Source organism: Chiloscyllium punctatum, chromosome 50 (genome assembly GCF_047496795.1).
Source record: "Chiloscyllium punctatum isolate Juve2018m chromosome 50, sChiPun1.3, whole genome shotgun sequence".
Classification (NCBI taxonomy): Eukaryota; Metazoa; Chordata; class Chondrichthyes; order Orectolobiformes; family Hemiscylliidae; genus Chiloscyllium; species Chiloscyllium punctatum.
Window position 1 is genome coordinate 24,174,022 of NC_092788.1, and position 17,883 is coordinate 24,191,904.

Here is a 17,883-nt window from a genome sequence, read left to right on the forward strand (position 1 = left end):
CGTCCACATTTCTAAATGTTAGTTACTTCAGAATTGATCGGTTCTTTTTCATCTCTTAATCAAATCGGCCAAGACCGTCTGAAGTGGGGAAAGAGCATTGGGAAGGTGTCGAGCACCTCGAGACTTTCTGTGGGGAAAACGGGAATCCAGGAGAAAACAGCACAAGGAGCGCGCTGTCACACCTCCACCCCACCCACCCCCTTTCCATGTCCACCTTCTGCCTCAAGTGTAACAGAGTCTGTGGAAGGCCACATCGGTCTGGACAGCCAACTCCAGACTCCCCCATCCCCACTGAGAGTGGGAGAGAGTCAGCCTCATCTGTGAGCCACTGCCAAAGAGATGATGAGATAGGAAGGTTGAATCCCCTCACAATTATCCCAGTGCCTTTGTTACAAATTCAAACAATTCCCTGTTAATGCACTGTCTAATAATATGCTATCACTCAGTATCTCTCCATCTGGTATCCCTCGCTGTGTGGGTCTATTTACTGCCTCTGTCAGCATTTCTCCCTCTTACAGATGGTCTGAGATCCTGAGTCAACAGAATTGTCCATTCCAGAGAGATGCAGCAGCACAGGCAAGGGATGGAGACTGGGATTATCGAGATCTCTGCTGCACTCAGCGCCACTCTGCATGAGTTATCCTCATTGCATCAGTCTAATTTCCCATTCTGTCTATTTCTGTCTCATGCAGGTCATCAGGATGTTCCTAACTCCTGTCTCATCCATCACCTCATTGAAACTGGTTGGTCAGCCAGAGAGAGATGGAGAAGGAGATCTGGAACCTTCAGTAATTCCTGCAGTTGTTAAGATCGCTCACAGTAAACAGCACAGGGTGGAGGTAGTAGACTTCTATATTCAGACTTGGAAGACCGGACATAGATACAGAGCTGGGTAAGGAACAACAACATTCTAGGCTTCATTCCCACCATCTTGTGAGGGTCCTGCTTTCATCTCTTCTGTACTGGTCCTCAATGCGACAGCACAGGGGATCGCAGGCATCAATCCTGGCCTATGCTGTTTTAGTGATCTCTGTAATATTCTCCAGTCCCGATAATGCTTCCTCTGTTTGGAATCTCCTCTATGCCGCATCATTCTATGTGTCTTTGTCTCTGTCTCTGTCAGGTTCTCCAGTCCCTAACACCCTAATCCCTAACCTTCTGCAGTAGATACTAAATTCCTTCATCCCTGTAAACCCTAACAGGCCTGTCTATCCCTGTAAGCTTCTCCCACCAATACCACCCTCCATGTATTTGTCTTTAACCACCCCATCGGTACCTACCTATGTAACCTTCTCCAGCTCCTACAACCCTTCCTTAGCTGTGAAAAATTTGTAATCTCCTTATCCTTCTCCAATTCTTTGATCTTTATCTTGTTAAATTTCACCCTCATTCCCGACACCATACCCCTCCCGACCATAGGAACCTCTTTCAGTTTGTGCAACGCTCCCCATTTGTGTAACTGTCTCCAACCCAGTAACCTGGCATTCTCCATTGCCTTCCTATCTATGTAGCCTCCAGAGCCCAGAAGCCTTCTTATATCTGTAAATGTCTTCAGTCAAGACAACCTTCCATATCTCTGTTAGTATACACAATAATCTCCGAGATGAAACAGCCCCCTGTCTGTGCTTCTCAGTCTGCCTGCCTCTTCCTATCTCCATCCCTATCTCCAGAATCTAATCCAGCTCCCTCGATCTCTGTAAATTCCTTCAATCCCCAAATCCCTTTGTCCCACTGACATTCTTGAACAGATGTAACTCTGTATAACTCTTAACATGCTTGAGCCCCCGTAAGCCTCCCTATCTCTGTAAACTCTACTCATCTGTTCAACCCCCCACTACTGAGGAATGACTCCCTGTATTCGCCATAAGGAAGATGGAATGACAGTGAACAGATATGATGGAACTGTCATTCTGGAAATGAAGCTGCAGAATGACCATCGCTGGGAAGTGAATACTGAAGGGTTGTTGGGATAGAGTCATAGAGTCTGAGAGATGCGCAGCATGGAAACCGACCCTTCGGTCCAACCCATCCACGCTGTGCAGCTATCCCAACCCAATCTAGTCCCAATAGGCAGACTAGGCAAAAAGCCAACACGTTATGAAGGAAGCATGAGGTTAATGCATTAATGAGACAGTCATGTGGATCTGAATATGAAAAGTAGAGCTGAGAATAAGCAAGTAGCAGCAACCTCTATCAGGAATTCTTTTGTAGGCTCCAAACAGTGATGGGAATGTCAATATAGTGACAGTCGGGACACTGAATGTACTTATGGCAAGGGCAATACAGTAACTGTGTGTGACAGTGGTCTCCATGCCGACTGATACAGCAACGAGCCTGTTGGATTGAATTTGTTGGTGTGAATATAAATGGCAGAATTGTAAGGGTGTAGGAGGGGTGTACTGGTATAGGGGATATGGTGTATTTGAATTATCAGAAGCCTTTATGAAAGTTTCAATAAGGGCGAAAGAGTAACTTGGGAGAGAATAGGGCCCCTTAAAGATCAATAATGTCACCCATGTGTGGAACCAGAGGAGATGGGTGAGATATTAGACAAAATAGTGTTGTCAGTATTTACTGTGGAGAAAGACATGGAAGCTCGGGAACGTGGGGAAATAAATAGTGATGTCTTGGAAAGAATCCTCAACAGAGAAGAGAAAGTGCTGGAATCTTAAAACAAATAAAGGTAGATCAGTCCTCAGTAGCTCATTAGGTCGATCCTAGAATATTGTGGGAAGCTAGGGAAGAGATTGCAGTATCCCTTACAGAGATATGTATATTATCAACAGGCACAGATAGATGTTGGAAGTCTGGAGGTTGGCTAACGCTGTCCCATCACTGAAGGACTGCAGGGAAAAGCCAGGAAATTACAGCCCAGTGAGCCCAGTGATGGGGAAGTTGTTGGAGGAGATTCTGAGGGAAAGGACCTCCTTACATTTACAAAGGCAAGGGCTGATTCGAGATGGTCAGCATGGCTTTGTGAGTGGAAAACCACGTTTCACAAACAGGATTGACTCTTCGAGGAGGTGGCCAAAGATAGATGAAGGCAGAGCAGTCAACGTTGTCTACATGGACTTTAGCATCTAATCAAGAGGAAGAAGGAAGCTTACTTAAGGTCGAGGAAGCAAGGATCAGACAGGGTTCCAGAGAGTTACATTGGATGGCACGGTGTCTCAGTGGTTAGCACTGCTACCTCATAGCACCACGGACTCCATTTCGATTACAGCCTTAGGCGACTGTCTGTGGGGAGTTTGCGCATTCTCCCTGTGGGTTTCCTCCAGGTGCTCCGGTTTCCCCCCCACAGCCCAAAGATGTGCCAGTTTGGTGGCTTAGCCTTGCTAAATTACCCATAGTGTTTAGGGATGGGTAGGTTTGGTGCATTAGTCAGTGCAAATGGAGAGTAATAGGGTGGGGGAATGGGGCTGGGTTGGATATTGTTTGGAGGGTTGATATGGAGGTGTTGGGCCAAATGGCCCGTTTCCACACAGTAGGGATTCTCTGAAGGTACCAGGAAAGAACCAAGAGATGGACTTAGGGCAACTAGAAGGGTGCATGAAAAAGCATTGTTGGGAAGGATTAAGGAAAACCGTGAGGCATTCTCCATTTATGCGAGGAACAAGAGCAAGGCCAGAGTGAGGATAGGGCCGGTCAGGGATAGTGAAAGGAACTTGTGCCTGGAGTCACAGGAGGTAGGGGAGGTCCTTAATGAATACTATGCCTCAGTATTCACTGCTGAGAAGGGTCTTGTCGTTTGTGAGGACAGCGTGAAACAGGCTAATGTACGTGAACAGGTGGATGTTAAGAAGGAGGATGTGCTGAGAATTTTGTAAAAGATAAGGACAGATAAGTCGCTGAACCAGACTGGATGCGTCGAAAGTTACTACAGGAACCGAGGGAGTGGATTACTGAGCACCTGGTGATGACCTTTGCAGCCTCACTGTCCACTGGAGTCAGACCAGATGATTGGAGGCAGGAAAATATTATTCCCTTGTTCAGGAAAGGGAATATCCTGGGAATTGCACACCTGTCAGTCTTATGTCTGTGGAATGCAGATTATTGGAGAGGTCTCTGGGAGACAGGATTTATTATTCCTTGGAAAACCATAGTTTGATTAGAGATAGTCAGCATGGTTTTGTAAGGGGCAGGACATGCCTTACAAGTCTTATTGAATCTTTAGAGAATGTGACAAAACATCTTTATGGCTCATTCAGAAAGTATAGAGGCATGGGGTACAGGGAAACCTGTCTGTCTGGATACAGGATTACTGGCCCACAGAAGACAGAGGGTGATGATAGATGGAAAGCATTCATCCTGGTGCTCAGTGACCAGTGGTTTTCTGCAGGGAGAGGTTACAGGACCTCTGCTGTTTGTGAGTTTAGGAATGACTTGGATGTGTGATTAAAAGAGGGGTTAGTAAGTTTCCCAATGACACAAAGGTTGGTGGAGTGGTTGATCGTGTGGAGGGCTGTTGTAGGTTGCAACAGAACATTGACAGGATGCAGAGTTGGACTGAGAAATGGCAGATGGAGTTCAATCTGGGAAAAGTGTGAAGTCATTCATTTTGAAGATTGAATTTGAATGCAGAATACAGAGTTAAAGGCAGGATCTTTAGCAGTGTGGAGGAAAGAGGGATCTTGGGTTCCAAGTCCATACATCTCTCAAAGTAGCCACCCAAGCTGATTGGCTTGTTAAGAAGCAATATATTGTGTGGGATTTCATTAGTTTGGGGATTGAGTTTTAAAGCTGTGAGGTTATGCTGCAGCCCTATAGAGACCTAGTTCGACCCCACTTGGAATATTGTGTTCAGATTTGGTCCCTTCATTGCAGGAAGGATGTGGAAGTTTTAGAGAGGGTGAAGAGGAGATTTACCAGGTTGCTGCCTGTACTGGAGGGCATGTCTTATGAAGAAAGGTTGAGGGAGCGAAGGCGTTTCTCATTGGAGTGAAGAAGGATGAGGGGTGACTTGGTAGAGGTGAACAAGGTGATGAGAGTCATAGATAGAGTCAATAGAGAGAGATTTTTTTAACCCTCATATAAATAGTCATTACAAGGGGGTATAATTTTCGGGTGATTAGTTGATGGTTAAGGGGAGAATTCAGATGTAGGTTCGTTACATACAGAGTGGTGGCTGAGTGGAATGCACTGCCAGCGGTGGCGGTAAAATTAGATGCATTAGGGACATTTAATATACTTCTGGATAGGCACATGGATGATAATAAAATGAAGGGTATGGAAGTTAGAGTCGTAGAGATGTACAACATGGAAACAGTTCAGTCCAACCTGTCCATGCTGACCAGACATCCCAACCCAATCTAGTCCCACCTGCCAGCACCCGGTCCATATCCCTCCAAACCCCTACTATTCATACACCCATCCAAATACCTCTTAAATGTTGCAATTATACCAGTCTCCACCACTTCCTCTGGCAACTCATTCCATACACATACCACCCTCTGCATGAAAAAGTTTCCCCTTAGTTTTTTTTATATCTTTCCCCTTTCATCCATAACCTATGCCCTCTAGTTCTGGACACTCCAAACCCAGGGAAAAGACTTTGTCTTTTTTCCCTATCCATGTCCCTCATAATTTTGTAAACCTCTATAATGTCACCCCTTCATCTCCGACGCTCCAAGGAAAACAGCCCAAGTCTGTTCAGCCTCTCCCTATTGCTCAAATCCTCCAGCCCTGGCAACTTCCTTGTAAATCTTTTCTGAATCGTTTCAAGTTTCCCAACATCTTTCCGATAGTAAGGAAACCAAAATTGCACTCAGTATTACAACAGTGGCCTATCCAATGTGTTGTACTGTCGCAACATGACCTCTCAACTCCTGTACTCAATACTCTGACTAATAAAGGAAAGCATACCAAACGCCTTCTTCACTATCCTATCTACCTGCGACTCCACTTTCAAGGAGCTATGAACCTGCACCTCAAGGTCTCTTGGTTCAGCAACACTCCCTAGGACCTTACCATTAAGTGTATCAGTCCTGTTAAGATTTGCTTTCCCAAAATGCAGCACCTCGCATTTATCTGAACTAAACTCTATCTGCCACTTTTATTTTTGATCTTATGGTCGGATAAAAGATTGGCATGTCATCATGGCCGAAGGGTCTTGTTCTGTACTGTTCTGTGTTCTACATGTCGGATGGTAAGCTGGGTAATTAGCTCAGATGAATGTAAAACGTTATAGCGTTCAGGAGGAGTTAGTCAACTGGACAGAAAATTGGGCTTGATGGTTGTAGACAGAGGGTTGTGGGAGAGCTGTTGTTTTTCTGACTAGAGGCATGTGACCAGTGGTGGAGTGGTTCCACTGTTGTTTGTCATTTGGATAAATGGTTTGGATGGGAATATTGTTAAGTAAGTTAAATAAGTTTTTTGGGTGACACAGAAATTGGTGGTAAACAGGACAGTGATGAAGGTTATCTGTGATACAACAGGATGGACAGTACTGCTGAGATAGTGAGCTGAAGAATAGCTGATGGAGTTTAATTAGATAAACGTGAAGTGTTCCATTTTGGTGAAACAAACCAGGGTGGGACCTGTACAGTTAATGTTCGGGCCCTGCGTAGTGTTGTCAGTCAGTGACCCAGGGATGCAGGTACACAGTTCTTTGAAAGTGGTGTCACAGGTAGACAGGCTGGTGAAGCAGGCGTTTGGGGTGGTTACCTCCATTGGGGAGAGCATTGAGCATAGGATTTGGGATGTCATGTTGTATCTGTACAAGACATTGGTCAGGTCACAATAAAAGCGTTGTTGATCAGTGGGAAGAACACATCTGGTTCACTGACCTCCTTTTGTGTCGACCATCTGACATTTTAAACTGGCCTGACTAACATGTCACTCCAGACCCATTGCAATATGGCTAACTCTGAGCTGTCCTCTGGGTAATTAACAGTGACTCCCACATCCCATGAATGAATAAATAAAAATACATATGTCCCTCTCTACCTCTACAAACCCCTCCAGCTGCAGCAAACTGTACTGGCTTTATAACATCGTTCAGGCCCTGACCACTCTCTGTAACACTCTTACCACCTCCGGCACCTTCACCTCTCCCTGTTCCATTTGTGACATTGAACCCTGACACTGATTCCCTTTCCCACTGCTCAACTCCTGCTGGCAGACCCTTTGCAATCCCTTTAACTCTTACTCCTAAAACACTCTCTCACTTCAGGATTTTAAGTACTTTTTGGTGATCTTCTAAGCCTCATAATCTAATATGATACATTTTGTCCAAAGTGAGGCGCCAGTGGGAATTTCTTGCTGAGGTTTTGTCTGTTTCAGTGTAATGTTCTTTTGTTGAGTGATTTACACTGTCCTTTCAAATGTTTTCCACTGTCCATTTACAGGCACATATTTCAGTCTGTTTAGCCTATTTACCTTGGTCAGTTCTCCTCTCAAACCCATGTCACTGGCTGTTTTTGTTTCGAGTTGTAGCATGTCCTTCTGTGATTCACTTTAAAACTTTATATTACTTTAAACTGAACTTTATCACAATTTCCCTGAGTATCTCTCCAGGTGACATTACTCATTCAATAAGTTACATCACACAACGATCGCTCTGAGATAGTTATGTCCCTAGCCAGTTGCACAATTTGTTATTCAAAGAAACACTGAAAAAAAAATTCTCTGAACTAATCTTCCAATATCACTGTTGTTAGTGTGACTGTCCCAGATTATGGGAATATTGAAGTTTCCCAAAATTATCACAAAGTGTTTGTTAAAAAATTCCAATGAGTTCCTGTGTAATGCAGTGATGAGAAATGGAATGCTGTTCGATGGCGTAAAACTGTTCTGCTGTTTGTGTCCTTGGCAAGTAGTAGCCAGAATTTACATTCAGACTGACTCTACTTCATGATCTGAGGTCAAATGATTTCTCTGTACTGCCTTTGTTATCCATTATTGTTAGCGTTACCCATTTTTCCTGGGTTTCCACAAGGTTGTGATCCATTGAATATTTATGTCCACCTTTTGTTCGCCCTGTAACCACGTCTCTCTGGTGTCTAAATTTCTTTTATCTCTGTGTCACAAATCAATCTACCTTATGGAAGAGAGTTAAAAATAACACATCAGGTTATAGTCCAACAGGTTTAATTGAAAGCTTTCAGAACAACGCTCCTTCATCAGGTGAGAGTGGAGGGCTCGATCGTAACACAGATTTATAGCAAAAATTTACAGTGTGATGCAACTGACATTATACATTGAAAAATTGATTGTCTGTTAAGCCTTTCATTGTTTAGAATACAGTGATAGTTTCACTTCTTTCATGGGTAAATCACAAAACATTTTTTTAAAGTTGCATTCTCGGGTTAGCTGTTAACAATGGTGATAGCTAGACAATATGTTGAAGGTGTTAGCCCCCTGTGTTCTCTGTCTATGCCCTGATATTTAGATTGATTCTAATCTAAAAAGTGAGATAAGAGTTTGACATAAATTCATGCAGTTTTTGAGCTCAGAGTTCTCCATGAATGCATGCAGTTTTTGAGCAAAGTACAATGTAATTCTGCAAGTACAAATTCACCCCACAAAATATGTGTGTCTGTGGGTCTTTGTCTGTCTGTGTGTGTCTGTCTGGGTGGGGGCTGTGAGTGTGAGAAAGTGTGTGTGTAGGAAGTGCAGAGTGTCTTAAGTCTGTGAGTGTGGGAGTGTGTGTGGGTGTCTGTGTACCCGTCTGTGTGTACCTGTCTCCGTGTGTATGTGAGAGTGTGTGTGTGTGTGTGTGTGTAGGAATATCTGTGTGTGTCTCGTGCAATCGTGATCACCTGTAATGTGACATGAACCCAAGGTCCCGATTGAGGCCCTCCCTATGGGTACCGAACTTAGCTATCAGCCTCTGCTCAGCCACTTTCCTCTGCTGCCTGTCCCGAAGTCCACCTTGGAGGATGGTCACCCGAAAGTCCGAGACTGAATGTCCTGGACCACTGAAGTGTTTCCCAACTGGGAGGGAACACTCCTGTCTGTTGATCATTGTGCGGTGCCCATTCATCCATTGTCGGAGCCTTTGTTTGGTTTCCCCAATGTACCATGCTTCCGGGCATTTTTGCCTGCAATGTATAAGATAGATAATGTTGGCTGAGTCACATGAGTACCTGCCATGTCCAAGGTGGGAGGTGTTCCCACACGTAATAGTGGTATCTATATCCACAATCTGACACGTCTTGCAGTGTCCACCGGGACAGGGTTGTATGGAGTTGTCCTGAGGGCCATCCGCTTTATCCTCGATTACAACGTCTTCACTGTCCACTATGCCACCCTCCAGCCTTTCCAGCACATCACACATGGCTATCAATGGGACAAATATCTTTGCTCGGGGCTCCACGATGTTCTGTGATGCACTTAATCAGGTCCTGGGTTTTTCCATAGCTTTGTGTTTTAAAACCTTCTATAACATGCACTCTTTTCAAGTCATAGAGATGTAGAGCATGGAAACAGACCCTTTGGTCCAACTCGTTGATGCTGACCAGAAGATGTAAATAAATCCATCCCATTTACCAGCATTTGGCCCATGTACTTCTAAACCCTTATTATTTATACACCCATCCAAATATCTCTTAAATGTTGTCATAGTATCAGTATCTGCTACTTTCTCTCTCAGCTCTGTGTGTATAAAAAAGCTGTCCCTTCAGTGCCGTTTAAACCTTTCCCCTTTAACCTTAAACCTATGCCCTCCAGTTTTGGACTCTCCAAACCCTGGGAAAATACCTTGAATGTTTGCCAAATCCATACCCCTCATGTTTATATAAACCTCTGTCAGGTCACCACTCAGTCTCCGATGCTCCAGGGAAAATAACCCCAGCTTATTCAGCAACAACCCTGGGAACATCTTGTAAATCTTTTCTGAACACTTTCAAATTTCACACCATCCTTCCTATAGCAGGGAGACTGGAATTACAGAGAACTCCAAATGTGGTCTAATGTATTACTCTTGTTCCCTGAGTTCCCCAGTCTTTGTCCACAGTAAGTTCTGGAGGGAAAAATGTGTTTAAGGTCTTACCCATATCCTGCTGTTCCACACATCAGTGGTCTCATTGATCTTTAAGAGACAGCATTTTGTCTCGAGTTACTCTTTTACTCAATATATTTATACAATCACTTTTGGATTCTCCTTATCATTCTCTACATGTACACTTTCTGCAATCCTGATTTCTACCCAAAGTGTATTGCTAAAGTCCCTGTGATCCTCAGGGATTCCCTTGGTCCATCTGGTTATACCTGACACGTGCCCCCTTTTCCTTGACCAGACCCTCAATAGACAGCCAGTGTCTCCGAACGCTGTCAGCATTGACCTGCACACAAACAGGTGGTGATTGCTCAATTTATCTCACTTTTAAAATATTCCTCACTTGCCAGACTTCCCTTTCCCTGCAAATAGACTCCCCAATCACCTTTTGAGAGTTCCTGGCTAATATTCCTGGCCCCATTGTATAACTTGAACCTGTGGACCAGCCCTGTCCTTTTCCATCGCTATTTCCAAGCTAATAGACTTGAGTCACTTTGGCAAAATGCTTTCCCACTCACACCTCAGTCCCTTTCCCTACCTTAATTCCCAAGTGGAGGTCAGGTTTTGCCCCTTTCTCTTTTCAGGCCATTTACATATTGATTGGGAGTTTTCTGGAACACAATTACCAAATTCCTCCCTTGCAAACACTGAACACTGGCGGTTCCAGTCTAGGTTTGGAAAGTTTAAAAACCCCAACCATAACAGGCCTATTATTATGATTGATATTTGAGATCTCTTGATATATTTGTTCCTCAGTCTGCCACTGATTATTCGGGGTCAGTAAGACAATCGTGTCAGATTGATGACCCATTCTTATTTCTCAGTTCCACTAACATAGCGTCGCTGGGTGATCCCACAGGAATATCCTCCCTAGGTAATGATGTAATGATTCACGTAATGAAAACCCACCACCACGCGTCCTCTTTTGCATCCCCTTCGATGCTTCCTGTAGCATCTCCACCTTGAAACAATGAACTGCCAGTCCTGTCCCTCCCTCAGCTGTGTTTCTGTAATAACGATAATCTCCCAGTCCCATGTTCCAATCCATGCCCTGAGTTCATCTTCCTTAGCTGTCAGGCCCCTTGCATTGAAATCAATGCACTTTAATCATCAGTTCCCCCTCCCCCATTCCCTGCTATGTTCTTACCTGCCTTTTCTGCGGAAATTGCTGTCTTTAACTTGTGCACCAACCTCAATCTTCTTTCTGGCCTTATGACTGTTTAAGGTGCAACACCCTGCCAGATTAGATTATATCCTCTCAAGCAGCTCTAACAATTCGCCCCATCAGGATGTGGGTCCCCCTCCTGCTCCCAGTTCAGGTGCCTTCCCCACCCTGTCAACCTGTGCTGACACCTTCAGACATCCAGGGACTTGCCCACCAAGGTCCTGGTGTTATTCAGTTCTCCAGGAGGACCTACCCTTCATGATGTATATCCTTTGCTTATGAGACTTCCCACAGTGCATTACCTCACAGTGATCAGAGGTAAACTCCATCTGCCATTACTCAGTGTGTGTACAACTCTGAGTATGACTAACTTCATCCAGTCTCCCCAACCGTCCCTACCTGTAATTGTCGAGAGAATGCACAACCCTCCCTATTGCGTTAACCTCCTCCAGTCCCTCTCATGGACACCATCATCTATAAAGCTTCTCCTGTTCCTGACTATATTTTCCTCCTGTTCCAAAAAGCCCTTGTGAACTTTGTGACCTCGTCCAATCTCTGCAGTGCTCTGTATAATCAGCCTCACTGTGACTGGAATCTGGCTTCAATTCCAGCCTTGGCCAACTGTCTGTATGGACTTTGCATGTTCTCCCCCCGACTGTGTGGGTTTCTTCCGGGTGCTCTGGTTTCCTGCCATAGTCCAACATTTGCATGATACGTGGATGGACCGTCATAAATTGACTGTAGTATTCAGGCAAGTGTGGTTTAGGTGAGTTCACCATGAGGAATGCAGGGTTTATTGGACAGGGAGAGGGATGGGTCTGGTTAGGATGCTCTTTAGAGGGGTTGGTGTGGACTTGTTGGGCCGAATGGCCTATTTCCAGACTGTGGAGATTCTATTCAGTTTATTGTCCAGTCCTGTCAACCATCCCTGTCTCTTGATCCTTGCCTCATCCCCAATACTCGAGGAGAAAGTGAGGACTGCAGATGCTGGAGATCAGAGCTGAAAATCATTTCCTGAAGAAGGGCTGATGCCCGAAAGGTCGATTCTCCTGTTCCTTGGATGCTGCCTGACCTGCTGCGCTTTTCCAGCAACACATTTTCAGCTCATCCCCAATACTCTCCTTATATGTGTAATCTCCAACAGTTTCTAAAACATTCCTTGCTGATGTAAGCTTCTCCAGTCCTTACCATGATTGCTATGACTGTCATCTCTTCCTGCTTTTAGAACCCTACCTATAACTGTTGACATTTGTTACAGCACTCCCAATCACTGTTCCATCCTGAAAACCCAAAAACCTTTATCTCTCTGTAAACCCATCTGGACTGTCTGTACTTCCTTTTGACAATCCCGTTCTGAGACTTTCTCTATATCAAAAAAGTCATTAAGTGTAGGTAACCCTTATTATTGTAACCTCCCTCCAGTCTTACAGCACTGAGGATCTGTAGAACCTCTTTTCAAACCGACAGCCATCTCTGTGTCTGTAATCTCCTCCAGTCCCCATAATACATTCTGTCTGAGCTCCTCTGTAGCCCGTTGAACACTCCCTAACACTGTCTGTATCAGTGTAACCTTCTCCAAAAACACAACCTTCCCTATCTGTGTTAATCCCTACACCAGTCCCTATCCCTCTAAGCTCCGTCTAACAACACAACCCTCCATGTTTGTGTATTCACCTTCAGTCCGTACTCACCCCCCTATCTGTGTAACCTTCTCCATGCATTTTTTGCTACAGTCTCTTCAACTGCCCTTTTAAGTTTAATATTTTCCAATCCCGAAAACTCCCCTCTCTTTAACTTTCTCAGGCCACACATCCCTCACTATCTGTGACCTACTCCTGTTGGAGAACCCTCCCTCTGTGAACTGCTCCAACTCTTCAACTCTCCATAAGCTCCTGCAGCTCTTCCAGCCCTCCCTATTGACCAAACCTCTTCCAGTCCCTAAAACGCCATCAGTCTGTGGAGACGCTACCACCATCCCTATCTGTGTTATCCTCTCAGGTCTCTGCAACACTCCCGATCTGTAGATCCCACTCCAATGCCTGTGCTCCTCCCAGTCCTGTTCCTGCAAGACTCATTAACAATGTAACATCCTCCCGTCACTATCACCCACCCTGTCAATGTAAGCTCCTCCTGTATCTCCAAACGTTTACTCATCCCCATAATCTTCTCCAGCTCTTACCCCCATCTGTGTAAACATCACTCTCCACTCGAACCCTCCCTACCGCAGGAACTTCCTTCTGTTTGTGCTATGCTCCCTTATCTGTGAAACTGTCTCCAACCAAACGTGCTACTCAATCTCAAAAAAAGAATCCAGATTCCACAGCCTCCATGTCTAAATAACCCCCAGAACCCATGCATTCCTATATCTATAAACATGTTCAGTCACGATGACCCTCCATATCTCTTTTTGATCTGCCAGGTGATACACATCTTTTTATCTCTGTAATCTGCTCAGCTCCCTAAAACAGTCCCTGTCTGTGTAATACAGCCCTGGCCTACAAACATCATTATCCCTGTAAACTTCTCTATCCCTCCCAACATTCCCAACTCCATGAACCCGTCAGCCCTACAGCGCTGCATATTCCTTTAGCCTCCTATGGCTCTATGGTCCTCCTTCCCTGTTAAACCACCTCCAGTCCCCACGTCCCTCCCAGTCTGGGTCCTCTGCTCCAGATCAGACCATTGCTGTCTCTGTAAACACCTCCACTCCTGACAACTCTTCCCATTTGTGTAACTTCGTTCAGACCACATACTCTCCAGCTTCCTGAATTCTCTTCCTGCCATTGCAACCAAAACCACATGTTTATGTAATAACCTCCAGTGCTTAAACCTCCCCGACTCAGTAACCTCTTGAACTCTTAAGGAAACACATAAACTGTGAAACCTCTCATTTCCCTACAATCCTCCCTCCCTCCCTCCTGAAATGCCTTCATCACCACGAAAACTCACAATTACTGAAGCCGCCTTTTGACATTGCAACCCTCCTAATGTCTGCAGAATCCTCCTGTCCTGATATCCCTCCCTGACTCTGTAACCCCCACCACCCTCCAGTGCCCTTCTGGGGAACATGGCAGAGGAGAGAAGATTTGTAGCGTCAGGACCATATTACAGAGGTAGAATTCTGGGAATTACAGATTTAGTCTAATGTTTGTGGTGTGCAGATTATTGGTGAGGACTCTAAAGAAAGGATTTTTGACAACTTGGAAAGACATAGTTAAATTAGAGACAGCATGGGTTTGTGAGGGGCAGGTCATGCCTCACAAACCTTATTGAATTCTTTGAGGATATGACAGAATACGTTGATGGCTCATTCAGAAAAGAAGGATGATTGGGATACAGGGAAATCTGTCTGTCTGGATACAGGATCGGATGGCCCAGAGAAGACAGAGTGTGGCAGCAGATTGGCAGTATTGAGCCTGGAGCTCAGTGACCAGTGGTGTTCTGGAACAATCAGCTCTGGGACTCTGCTCTCTGTGATTTTTGTAAATGACTTGGATGTGGATCTTGGAGAGGGGGTTAGTACGTTTGCCAATAACACGAAGGTTGGTGCGTCGTGGGGAATGTGGAGGGCTGTTGTAGGCTGCAATGGGACATTGGTAGGACGCAGAGCTGGGCTGAAAGTGGCAGATGGAGTTCAATCTGGAAAAGTGTGAAGTGATTCATTCTGGAAGGTCAATTCTGAATATAGAATCCAGCGAAATACTTGGCATTATGGAGGAACAGAGAGATCATGGGGTCCATGTTCATAGATCCCTCAAAGCTGCCACGCACGTTGATAGGGTTGTTAAAAAGGCATATGTTGTGTTGGCTTTCCTTGGCAAGGGGATTGATTTCAAGAGCCGTTGAGTTTTACTGCATCTTTATAGCGACCTGGTGAGACCACACTTGGAATATTGTGTTCAGTTCTCGTCCCATCTTTACATGAAGGATGTGCAAGTTTTAGAGAGCGTACACAGGAGATTTACCAGGATGCTGCCTGGAATGGAGGGCATTTCTTATGGAGAAAGTGTGAGGGAGCTAAGGTTTTTCTCATTGGAGTGAAGAAGGGGGTGGGGTGACTTGGTAGAGGTGAACAAGGTGATGAGAGGCGCAGAGAGAGTGTATAATCAGAGACTTGTTCTCCTATGGCATAAATGGCTATTACAAGGTGGCATAATTTTAAGGAGATTGGAAGATGGATAAGAGGATAGAGAATATTAGGTGGTTGGATGGACTGCCAATGGTGGTAGTAAAATTAGACACATTCGGGACATCTAATAGACTCTTTGACACACACATGAATAGTAGTAAAATGAAGGTATGTAGATTAGTTTGATCTTACAGTCGGATAAAAGGTTGGCATAGCCTCATTGCCAAAGGGTCTTGGGCTGAACTGTTGTGTGTTCTGTGTTCTGTCGAGTAAACTGGGTAATAAGCTCAGATCAGTGTAAAAAGGATATGGCATTCAGGAGGAGCTAATGAACTGGATACAAAAATTACTTGATGGGAGGAGACAGAGGGTGGTGGGAGACATGTTTTTCTGACTGCAGGCAAGTGACCAGCGGTGGAGTGGGTCCACTGTTGTTTGTGATTTGGATAAATGGTTTGGATGGGAATATTGGTTTCCTGGTAAGTAATTGTTTTGGGTGTCACTGAAATTGGTGGTAACGTGGACAGTGAAGAAGGTTATCTATGATACAACAGGATGGACAGTACTGCTGGGATAGTGGGCTGAAGAATAGCAGATGGAGTTTAATTAGATAAAGGTGAGGTGTTCCATTTTGGTGAAACAAACCAGGGTGGGACTTGTACAGTTAATGTTCGGGCCCTGGGTAGTGTTATCAGTCAGAGACCCAGGGATGCAGGTACACAGTTCTTTGAATGTGGTGTCCCAGGTAGACAGGCTGGTGAAGCAGGCGTTTGGGATGGTTACCTTCATTGGGGAGAGCATTAAGAGTAGGAGTTGGGATGTCATGTTGTATCTGTACGAGATATTTGTGGGGCCACCATAAAAATATTGTTGATCAGGAGGAAGAACTCCTCTCGTCACTTACTTGCTTTAAGGAAGGGCATTAAATATTCTAACCTGGTCTGGCCAACATTTGACTCCCGACCCACAGCAATATGGCTGACTCTGAGCTAACCTCTGGGTAATTAGCAGTTGGGTCAAAGAATGTTAGTCCAGGCAGTGACACCCACATCCCAGGAATGAATAAATAAAAATCCATATGTCCCTCCCTACCTCTGCAAACCCCTCCAGCTGCAGCAATCCGTCCTGGCTTTGTAACACGGTTCAGACGCTGACCACTCCCTGTAACACTCTCACCACCTCCAGCACCTTCACCTCTCCCTGTTCCTATTGTGTCAATGAACCCTGACCGTGGTTCCCCTTCCCACAGCCCTCCTCCTGCGAGCAGACCCATTGTAATCCATTAACATTTACTCCTAAAACACACTCTGACTTCAGGATTTTAAGTACTTTTTGGTGATCTTCTCAGCCTCATAATCTAGTATGATTCCTTTTGATCTGAGTGAGGGATCAGTGGGAATTTCGTGCTGAGGTTTTTACTGTTTCAATGGAATGTTCTTTTGTTGAGTATTTTGCATTGTCCCTTCAAATGTTTTCCACTGTTCATTTACAAGCACATATTTCAGTCTGTTTAGCCTGTTTACCTTGGTCAGTTATCCTCTCAAACTCATTGGCTATTTTTGTTTCTAGTTGTAGCTTGTCCTTTCTGTGAGTCACTTTAAAACTTTATATTTCTTTAAAATGCACTTTATCACAATTTCCCGAAGGATCTCTGCAGGTGACATTACTCATTCACTAAGTTTCATTACACGGTCGCTCTGCGATAGTTATGTCCCTTAACAGTTGCACAATGTGTTTTTCAAAGAAACACTGAAAAAAAATGAACCGAAGTCCTATTCCAATATCAATTTTGACCGTGTGATTGTCCCAGATTATAGAAATATTGAAGTTTTCCAAAATTATCACAATATCTTTGTTAAAAAATTCCAATGAGTCCCTTGGTAATGCAATGATGAGCAATGGAATACTGTTCAGTGGCTAAAACTGTTCTGCTGCTTGTGTCCTTGGCAAGTAGTAATTTACATTCAGACTGACACTACTTCATGATCTGCAGCCAAATGCTTTCTCTGTAATGTCTTTGGTATCCATTATTTTTAGTGTTAATCATTTTTCCTGAGTTTCCGCAAGATTGTGAACCATTGAATATTTTTGTTCACCCTGTATCCATGTTTCCCTGATGTCTAAATCTCTTTTTTCTCCGTGTCACAAATCCATCTACGTTATTACAGTGACGTTGCCCATTAAAAAAACATAACTTACTCTTTCCCACAATCTTCTGTCACAAATCTTTTCGCTGATATACATTTTTAGTTAAACTCTGCCCCTTCCTGTTCCTTTCTGCTTGTCTTCAGCCACATTCCCATACTGTTCCATTGCTTCGCCTTTTCTCTTTGGATTTGGAAAGCTCCTTTCACCGGAACCCTGTCCCTGCATCCTCTCTGTCAGTTTAAAGCCCTGTCCATAAACCTACCGACATGATCAGCCAGGACCCTGGTCCCAGCACAGTTCCAGTGGGACCATCCGAATGGATTATTTATTAAATCAGGTATGGGATGTGGGTGTCTCTGGCTGACCAGCCTTTCTTGCCCAATCCTAGCTGCCCTTGAACTGAGTAACTTGCTTGGTTTTTGAAGAGGGTAATTGGGAGTCAAA

General features: G+C 44.5%; 1 long non-coding RNA gene across 1 annotated transcript in view; it reads left to right on the plus strand.

Annotated features, from left to right (window-relative positions):
* The first annotated feature begins 696 nt into the window (after positions 1–696).
* Positions 697–17,883, plus strand: part of LOC140470013 (uncharacterized) — a 30,550-nt gene continuing 13,363 nt past the window's right edge. The window contains exon 1 of the long non-coding RNA XR_011956305.1: positions 697–892. This is a non-coding gene — a long non-coding RNA (uncharacterized lncRNA). The remainder of the gene's footprint in view (positions 893–17,883) is intronic.